Genomic DNA, 9767 nt, shown 5'->3' on the forward strand with positions numbered 1-9767 from the left:
AACCCTGCACCAGCCCATAAGCCAGCCATCAGGCTTGTGGTTGGTTTTCTTCAGGGAAAGCAGACAGAACACCCGTTCAGGCTCAGCACCTCTGTCAGACTCATCATGGTTTTACTCCTAGAGATGCCAGTGGCCAGTGCTGCAGGCTCAGGCTTGAAATGGCTTGCAAATCTATCTTGGTGGAGTCTCCCTGAAGCTACAAGGAAAGCAGCCGGCCGGACCCTTGGGACATCAGGGCCATGGAGCATGCCCTAGCCTCCTTGGGTAAGGACAACAGAGACCAGGCCACTGGCCACAGCCAGGAAAGGTTAGAGGGGGTGAAAGTCAGAGGCAATGTCTTATCCCCATCCCCTTCAGGGATCAGACCTTAGGCAACCGGGATCCTGATTAGGGTACAAATGCTACCTCTCCCCAAACACAAAGACACACCTCCCAAAGGAGAACCATGGCTTACTTCTCTGGATCTTGCTCACAAGCAATTCTCCAGGCTGCACTGAGACCTCAGCGGAGAGGATATGTCTCTCGGGGATCCTGAGATTCTGAGAACCGTTATTGGCTACAGTCTTTGCAGAAGTGCGTCTCCCCGCACCTCTGCAGAAACGTGGACAGTTCCATCCCCAAGTGAGCCTTCTGTGAGGGGGCTCGCAATGCAGGTGTGAATTGGCTGGGGTCTGGCTTAGGAGAAGGGGTGCTGCAAAGCTGGAACGAGGGGAGGGGGGAGATAGCCGCGAGGCAGAGCAGGGGTGGGAGGGAGACTTTCCGGGAGAAAGTGATCATGTCCCAGTCCCTGGCTGATAGGGAAAGCCTCTTGGCACACAAAACCCTCAGGTCAAGGTTTGCCAGTTGCCAGCTGTGCAGTTAGAATAGCACAATTCCACGAGTGCCCCGCAGCTTGCAACCTTTCCCCAACGCGCAAACATTAAGGACACCTAGCACTCCGATTCGACCTCAAAATGATGCCCCAACTTCTGCACAAATATTCTAACATGGAATCCGGTGTCAGCAGTCTGGCCTCAACTCTACCACAGTCTGCCTGCAAGGACACGGTGACCGCCTCGGGCGTGGGGTGGGGTGTGGGAGAGGTGGCCACAGCGATCACTTGGAACGAAAGCCCCAAGGGGACCAGATTGTATCTCGGTGAGCAAAGCATCCCCTTGCCCTGATTCCTGCCCAGCTGACTCCCAATCCCTCCCCGGCCCCCCAGAAATAGCCAGTTTCTCCTACCTTAATTCCCGACCATCGATGGAGACAGCAAGATGCGACAGCTGAGCAAAAGTGAGTAGTGATAATCGGAGTTGCCTGGACCCCCTAGGAGCAGCTCAGTGCTTACGGAACTAGGGCTGGGGATTTTGTACCCTCCCCTCGCTACTTTCTACCCTTCCAGCCTGGGCTATAGGAGGCATTTCCTGCTGGCTATCTATTAAGAATGCAGAAAATGCGCTCCAACAAGCCATTCGGGTTGGGCACCTGGAGGAATGAGGAAAATAGGTAGCTCTTTTTTATTTCTTTCTTTTGCATTAAAAAAAAAAGCACTTAGTGATATTGTCTCTTAAAGTAGGCAGTCAGTTGTTTGCCAGGAACCACACACAGAGTCAATAACGTCTGAAACATCGGTTATGGGACCAGCCTCAGATTGATGACACCTTTACTCTCTCGGGAACCGGGCCAGTCTGGCTAATCACAACTTTCTCCCTCTCTCCCCAGGGGAAGAGAAGGGGATCCCGGACTCCTACAATTCTGGACGTGTCGCGGGCTTCCGTGGGCGCCAGAGGGAGAGTGTGCATCTCTGAATCTGGGACAGAATGAAGCAGTTCAGGGATCACAGCTGGGAGGCTTGGAGCAGGAGGTCCTGACGCTCACCTTGAAAAATCTTCCAGATGACCTCAGGCCGTCTGAGACCCTGGAGCCGTTCTTTGCTTCATTCGTCTCTCCGTTTCAACAACAGTTCCCGAACTTTTAGGAAACATCTACTGTGGGCCCGGCACTGTTCTGGGAGTTCTGTTCTATAGTGAGTGAAACAGACCAAGCCTCTGCCTTCGCGGAAGAAACGTGCACACCGCTTATATGCCTGGGCGGTCAGGGTATGTACAGGTCAGATGGTAGGTACAACAAAGAGAAACTGACCGGGAAAATGAGGCAGGGAAGGGGAACATACAGGACCCCCGAGAAAGGCCTTTCTGACAGCGTGACATTTGAGCAAATCTTGTTGATATCTGCTTTCCTGGTAGCCAAAGGAATACCAAAAGCAGGCGGGGGCGCGCACTTGGTCTGTTCTCAGAAGGGCGAGGAGGCCAACACGGCCAAAGAGGAGGGAGGGAGGGACGGGTCTCACGGGCCCTGCTGAGACTTTTTAATTTTAAGATTTTATTTATTTATTTGACAGAGATCACAAGTAGACAGAGAGGCAGGCAGAGATGGGGAAGCAGGCTCCCCGCTGAGCAGAGAGCCCGATGCGGGGCTCGATCCCAGGACCCTGGGATCATGACCTGAGCCGAAAGCAGAGGCTTTAACCCACTGAGCCACCCAGGCGCCCCTCTGCTGAGACTTCTGATTTTTGCTCGCGGTGAAAAGGAAACCCACCGGAGGGTCTGGAGAAACCCATCAACAAATCCCAGAAGGGCTACCTTCAAAATGCATTCCAGCCTGTGCTTTCTCGCCACCTCCCCCAGGCTCACCTGAGTCTGGGCGCCTAACAGGGCTCCCTGCTTCAGTCCATTCACCTCAAGACAGCGCCAGGGATCGTTTTAGAAGACGCAGAGAATCCAGTCATTCCCAACAACTTCTCTTCCCACGTCTGGGCTACAAGGCCCCAAGGGAATGACCTGGCCCCCACTCCATCCGGACTGCACCAGCCTCCCCTTCACTCCTCCACTCCAGCCCCACAGGGCTCCTGGCCGTTCCTCGAATAGGGTCAACAACCTCCTGTCTTCCCCCTCCCATTTCCTCTCCCTGGGGTGCCCATCCCCCACACGCCCTCTCCTCGCATTTACATCTCCGCGGAGCCGGCTGGTCCCAGAGGCCTTCTCCAACTGTCCCACCCTAGTCAGCAGACTCCTGTAGTCCCCGCCCTATTACCCTACTTCCCGATTCTTCGCAGCACTTTTCACTGCTTGACGTCATCTTGTGTGTTTCTTTCTTTCCAGTGTGTCTCCCCTTCTAAAATAATGCCTGGTATACAGTAGAGGGCTGAGTAAACACTTGTTGAATGGAAAGAATGAATGAGTGGCCGGGGAGAGAAATTATTCAATCACACAATTAAACGTACACCGGCAAGGCTAGTAAGTCCGTGTCTGGTACTAGAAGAGACTCTGATAAGAAGCCCTGAGTTCATCAGGGAAGACTGGCTTCCCTGTGGGAATAATGCTGGGCCCGAGGCCTGAGAGGCTGAGAAAGGGTTAACCACACAAAGAGGGGAAATAGCTAGTGCAAAGGCCCTGTGGTGGGAGGGGCCTGGCAAATAGAGTGCTGGGGGAAAGGAAGCAGTGCTGGCGTTGGAGACAGCAGAGGGAGCACTATGTGAGAAATGAGCTAGAAAGTGAGCAGGGGCCAGAGCCAGCCAGGCTTTGCAGGCCATATCCAGGAATTTTGTCTTTCTCCTAAGAATAAAAAGAACCCACTAAAGGGCTTGCTGGAGGTCTGCATGGAGGGGGCGTGGGAAAGGGAAGGGGGAGGCAAGTGACCTAAGCAGATGTGTGCTGACGTCATCAGTCTGGTTGTGGTATACAGAAAGGATTGGGGGATCCAATCTCACCCTGGTCTAGGGGAGAGCTGAAGGGAGCAGCATTGGGCGTTGGGGAAGGAAGGGGGTGGATATAGAGAGAAGTTTCGGTGCTGAATCCGATCTAGGGGATGAGGGGTACCAAGGTTAATGCTGGTTTGAGGGTTGCATAACTTGATCGATTAGTGCGTCTTTCACCGAGCTATGAAACATTGTGAGAGAGTTCCTTCTTCAGGAGAGAGTGTTGATTTCAAGGCATCTTTGAGCCATCTAGGAAGACATGACAGCAGTCAGTGAGTGGAGAGAGAGGTCTGAGTTGGAGATCTAAATTCGGGGGCTGACAGTATATAGATGGCTATCAAAGCCTTGGGCTCTAACTCACCCAGGGAGTACAGAGAGTGAGCCATAAAGAACTAAGCTACTTTTAAAAATGAAGATAAAGAGAAACAAGACCAAGCCTTGTGTGACCACCACATTGACTGGCCAGGTAGACGGGGCGAGCCAGCAAACACTACTGAGAAGGAATGGCCAAGGAGGTGGCATAAAAGAGGGGAGGGCGTTAGTGTCCCCAAACCCAAAGAACAGGTTGCACGAGGGCAGAGCTGGTCACCTGCGTCCTTTGCTGCTGAGAATTGGGAGAACCTGGTGCCTGAAAATGTTCTGTTGGACTGAGTGGCATGGGGGTCACATGTGATCTTTTATTTTTTTAAAGATTTTATTTATTTATTTGACAGAGAGAGGTCACAAGCAGGCAGAGAGGCAGGCAGCGAGAGAGAAGGAAGCAGGCTCCCTGCTGAGCAGAAAGTCCGAAGCGGGGCTCCATCCCAGGACCCTGAGTCATGACCTGAGCCGAAGGCATCGGCTTAACCCACTGAGCCACCCAGACGCCCCTCACACGTGATCTTAATGAGGGACGTGTGCTGGAGCGATGAGGCTGGAAGCAGATGCAAGTGCGGGGGGATGAGGAGCACAATGGGGAGGGTACTTTGCAGGACTTTGGAGGCAAAAAGGAGTAGAAAGATGGAGCAGAGTCTGGGGGTAGAGGAAGGAGCCCAATAGGTCTGTTGCTCTTTTTCCTTTTCTTAAAACATGTTTTTGAAGTAATCTCTGCACCCCAGTGTGGGCTCGAACTTACAACCCCAAGATCAAGAGATAAAGAGTCGCATGCTCCGCCCACTGAGCCAGCCAGGCACCTCTGTTGTTCCTTTTTCTTTTTTTTTTTTTTAATATTTTATTTATTTATAGAGAGAGGGGGGGAGAGAGCGAGCACAGGCAGAGAGAATGGCAGGCAGAGGCAGAGGGAGAAGCAGGCTCCCTGCCGAGCAAGGAGCCCGATGTGGGACTCGATCCCAGGACGCTGGGATCATGACCTGCCTGATGTGAGACTCGATCCCAGGACGCTGGGATCATGACCTGAGCCGAAGGCAGCTGCTTAACCAACCGAGCCACCCAGGCGCCCCTGTTGTTCCTTTTTCTTAAAGGGATAGATTCCGATATGTTTAAAGGAACTAGTTAAACGCAAGAGGTTGAATATGCTACAAATAAGGTGTTACTAATAACAGAAAACACCGAAGAAAGCAGGAGAGGTTGGGGGTGACAGTCCTGGGGAAAGGATTGGCTTTAGATAGGAGGAAAGGGGAGGAAAGGGCACAAGATGGACATACGGAGTTTATCACCTTGGCACTTCTGGTAGATACTTATTTACTTATTTTTAGTGGTAGGGACATTGGACTGGGAAGCAAGGATTTGTCCCTCGAAATAGATCTGCAACCTTGGGGAAGGTATTTCTCATTTCTTTGCTCCTTTAAAGAGAGAGTACTCTATTAGGTGGTCTCCAAGGTTTAAGTAAACCAAGAATGTGAAACTCAAAATGGTAGAAAATTTACCACCTGGAGTGCTTATTTTTGCAGTTTTCAAAGACAAGTGCTCAGGTTCAGTTCAAGGTGATGGAGAGAGTTAATGGATTTCATCTCATCTTCCTTCCAAAATGCCACTAAAATGCCAGAAGAAGTATAAAAGGAACAAATCCAGAAAAGGTGTCACTAGCAGACCAGAGAAATGTAAGGGCTGATAGTTATTCAGGGTTTCCAATGGGCCCCCCACAGCACTCAGCAATTTACATGTATTAAGCCATTTAAATAAGTCTACAAAATAGATAGTATTATTATCCAAATTGAAAGATGAGTAAACAGAGGGGGTGGGCGAAAAGGGGAAGGGGATTAAAAGATACAAACTTCCAGTAATAAAATAAGTAAGTCGCCCAGGCAATATAGTTAATAATATTGAAACGACACTCTGTGGTGACAGACCATAGCTAGATTTATCACAGTGATCACAGCATAAGGTATATAAATGTTGCGTCACTATGTCGTACACCTGAAACTAATATATTTTTATGTCAATTACACTTCGACCAAAAAAAAAAAAAAAGAAAAGAAAAGAAAGAAAAAAAATGTTTGCTGATGCCAGGGTTAGCCCAATGAGGCAATATCAACAAAATAAAATTTCACACCGTAAAAACAATTAGTAAACAGAGCCACGGAGAGGATGAGTGCTGTTGTCCAAACGCTGTTAATATGGCCTTTCGAAAACAATAAGAAATTTCTGGAAATCCTAATGCAGGACCCACACCCTGCTAGTGCAAGAATAAGAGAAGGATATGGGAGAAATGATTATGAATCTTTCAAATAGAGCCCCAGAAAAAAGCTCTGCGTTAGTAGGGGCTAGAGTGAGTCATGGAGCAGAAAAGCAGAGACGTCAGTTAAAGGTCTGCCAAGGCAAATGGGCCTTTCTCCAACTCGGTGCACAGTGTCTTGCTGTAGTTTTCACCCCTGGCTACTGCCAGTGAGAACAGCTTTCTAAATAAAGCACTTCTTGTGCCCAGAGAGGGGACCCAGCATGGACTCTGTCATTGGAAAGAGGAGGGAGTGCCCAGGTAACTGGGGGGGCGGGCCGGAAGAATGTCAAGACAAAAGGCATCTTGGCAGAACAGTGAAATCCCCTGAAGCTCTTATGCGTCTGGTAAGACCCTGCAACCTGTTCCCTACCCGTGCTTCATAAACGGGAAGCCTCGGGTGGGTACGACCCCAACCACTGTCCTGCGTAGCTATGCCCCATTCCACAAATAAAAACTGCCAGGTGAACAGTGACCTTCACAACTGCAGAGGACCCTGAACCAACCAACAGCGTGGCAGAGAAAAACTAAGACAAAGGAGCAAAACCATTGAATTTTCAGGGAAAAGCTAATGTGGAAAGCATTTTAAAAATTCAAATCAGTGTCTTCAGAGAGGTCCAAGAGAATATTGCATTCATAGAACAAAGTCAGTGGGCTATGAAAAAGAAGTAACCAAGAGAGTGAGACGGAGTTTTTAAAATTGGTAACATAATTGCTGAAATACGATTAGCAATGGACATAACCTACAGTCTGTCTTAGTAACTTGGAAGCCCAAGTCCTGGAGATCGGTGAAACAATCTGTACTATAAAGTACACAGGGGTGGGGGGTTGGGGGTGCTCCTGGGTGGCTCAGTGGGTTAAGCCTCTGCCTTCGGCTCAGGTCATGATCTCAGGGTCCTGGAATCAAGCCCCAAATCGGGGGTCTCTGCTCAGCAGGGAACCTGCTTCCCTTCCTCTCTCTCTGCCTGCCTCTCTGCCGACTTGTGATTGCTCTCTCTGTGTCAAATAAATAAATTTTTAAAAAAAAGTACACAGGGGAAAGTTTCTTTATTATTTATTTATTTATATTTCTCTTTTAGAGAGAGAGGGAGCAGGGTAGAAGGGGCAGAGGGAGAAGGAGAGAGAGAATCTCAACCAGGCTCCATGCCCAGCACAGACCCCAACTCCAGGCTTAATCTCACAACCCTGAGATCACGACCCGAGCCAAAACCAAAAGAGTCAGGTGCTTAATCAACCACCCAGGCGCCCTGAAAAGTTCATATTTTTAAGTTCAAATCAGTAGAGAACAGATTGATTCATCAATCGATGGCATTGAGACAATTGCCAATTCACTTGGAGATGAATCAAGTTAGAGGCTTATCCTAAATCTCCATTATCCCCTTTCTCTTCTGCTTCTACTTCTCCATCCCTACTCTTTCCATCATCCTACAAATATGCCCACGTATCTCTGCATTCCTCTGTTCCCCTTCAGCAACACTTCCTGAACTTGTTGTCCGTGGCCGGTCACTATCTCTGCTTCCCCCACTTTCCTTTCACTCCTAAAACCTCTTTTTAAGGGAGACTGAACGTATTTGCACACTCACTCTGAGTGGTGGGGTGAGTTCTACGCCTTCTGGAGGGCAATTTGGCAGTATCAGTCAAAATGTAAAATACACTAGATTTATGATGCAGGAGAGCTACTTTATGAAGCCTATTTTAAGGAAATACTATAAAAATGCAAAAATAAACTTGCATTTAACAAAGACATATTTTTAATTTTAATGTTTCATTTTTTTTAAACAAGGCTCCCTATCTAATATGAGGCTTGAACTCACGACCGTGAGGCGGAGTCGCGCGTTCTACTGACTGAGCCAGCCAGGCATCCCAAAGACAGATTTCAGATTTATAACAAGACAATCCCAAGGCAACTGCAAGGTTTCTCCGTGATGAACACTGTTCATCTGCACGAACCTCCAGAGAGACTGATAACACTGTTGGTCTTTGCTTAATTTAAAAACAAGACCAAAAAAAATAAAAATAAAAACAAGACAAAAAAACCAAACCAAAACAAGACAAAATTAGAGGCGTCTGGGTGGTTCAGTGGGTTAAGCATCTCCCTTTTTGGCTCAGGTTGTGATCCCAGGGTCCTAGGATCCAGTGGGAGCCTGCTTCTCCCTCTCCCTGCCACTTCCCCTGCTTGTGCTCTCTCTCCCTGTGTCAAATAAATAAATAGAATCCTTAAAAAAAACACACACACAAGATAATATTAAACCAAACTAAAGAATGTCCATCGATAGGGAGGTACAGCAAAACTCTCTTCATCTGATAGGCAAGGGCCTATGGCTATTAAGGAAAGTTTTTCTGGAGGAGGTGAAGTGGATATTTATCTAAAGTATTTATTAAAATTTTATGGTAAGAAATGAAACATGCTCATCATGTTCCTCTTCTTTTCCCCTTTTATAAACGAGTTAGGGAGCACCTGGCTGGCTCAGTGGGAAAAGCATGAGGCTCTTGATTCCACGATCGTTAAGTTCAAGCCCCGTGTTGGGTGCAGAGATTACTTAAAAAAAATATTCTTTGGGGCTCCTGGGTGGCTCAGTCCATTAAGTGCTTGACTTGGGTATGATCCCAGGGTCCTGGGATGGAGTCCAACATTGGGCTCGCTGTTCAGTGGGGAGTCTGCTTCTCCCTCTCCCTCGGTCCCCAAATCATGTTTGCTCTCTCTCAAATAAATAAATAAAATCTTTAAACATAAATTAATAATAAAATAAAAATAATTTTAAAATAAAGCAAAAAAAAATACATTTAAAAAGAAGTGTTACAAATGAATTAGGATTCCCATAATCTAAATTCACAATTCAGAAATAACCAAATCTTCACTCACCATATTTACTTACTACAACTAACACATCCATTAAGATTGCCCAAAAAAAAAAGATTACATTACCTGAAATCAGTATTTCCTTGGAATGGTGGCCAGCACCATGGATGCGTTCATTACATTTATGTTAATAGCCAGTGTCAGTTGCCACATGACCAACTTAGTTTTAGCTGCCAAGACCTCGAAAGAAACGTCCTTCAACTGCTCCTGGGTTTGGCATGCCCCAAACTTATACATTGTTGCAGTTCACATACCTCTCCAGTGAAGCTTTTCCTGACCTCCTCCCCAGAGAAGGGATCTGCACTTCTTTAGGTCGCACTGGTCTCAGCTCAGACTCCTAGCAAGACCAGCAGCAGGAGTTGCACCTGGGAGCTTGTCAGAAATGCAGAATCTCAGACTCTGCCCCAGACCAACTGAATCACAGTCTCTGGGGAGCGAGTCCACTGTTCCCTAGTCCTTTGGGTTTTACATGCTAATGCTTAAGAAGCACCGACCTGAGAGCACTTCACCAGAGC

General features: G+C 48.0%; 1 protein-coding gene across 5 annotated transcripts in view; it reads right to left on the reverse strand.

Annotated features, from left to right (window-relative positions):
- VGLL1 (vestigial like family member 1) overlaps positions 1-9412 on the reverse strand; it is a 30105-nt gene extending 20693 nt beyond the window's left edge. The window contains exon 1 of one of the 5 annotated variants that reach the window (XM_004773657.3): positions 9319-9412. The gene's annotated coding sequence lies outside the window, so the exon portion shown is untranslated. Of the gene's footprint in view, positions 1-1224; positions 1487-1860; positions 1987-2675; positions 3025-9318 lie in introns of those variants that run through there. The other 4 variants (XM_045068162.1, XM_013046400.2, XM_004773659.3 and 1 more) reach the window with 4 other exon arrangements.
- Positions 9413-9767: the final 355 nt, after the last annotated feature.

This window comes from Mustela putorius, unplaced genomic scaffold, assembly GCF_011764305.1.
Source record: "Mustela putorius furo isolate JIRA1106 unplaced genomic scaffold, ASM1176430v1.1 tig00003899_pilon_pilon_pilon, whole genome shotgun sequence".
In the NCBI taxonomy this organism is placed as follows: Eukaryota; Metazoa; Chordata; class Mammalia; order Carnivora; family Mustelidae; genus Mustela; species Mustela putorius.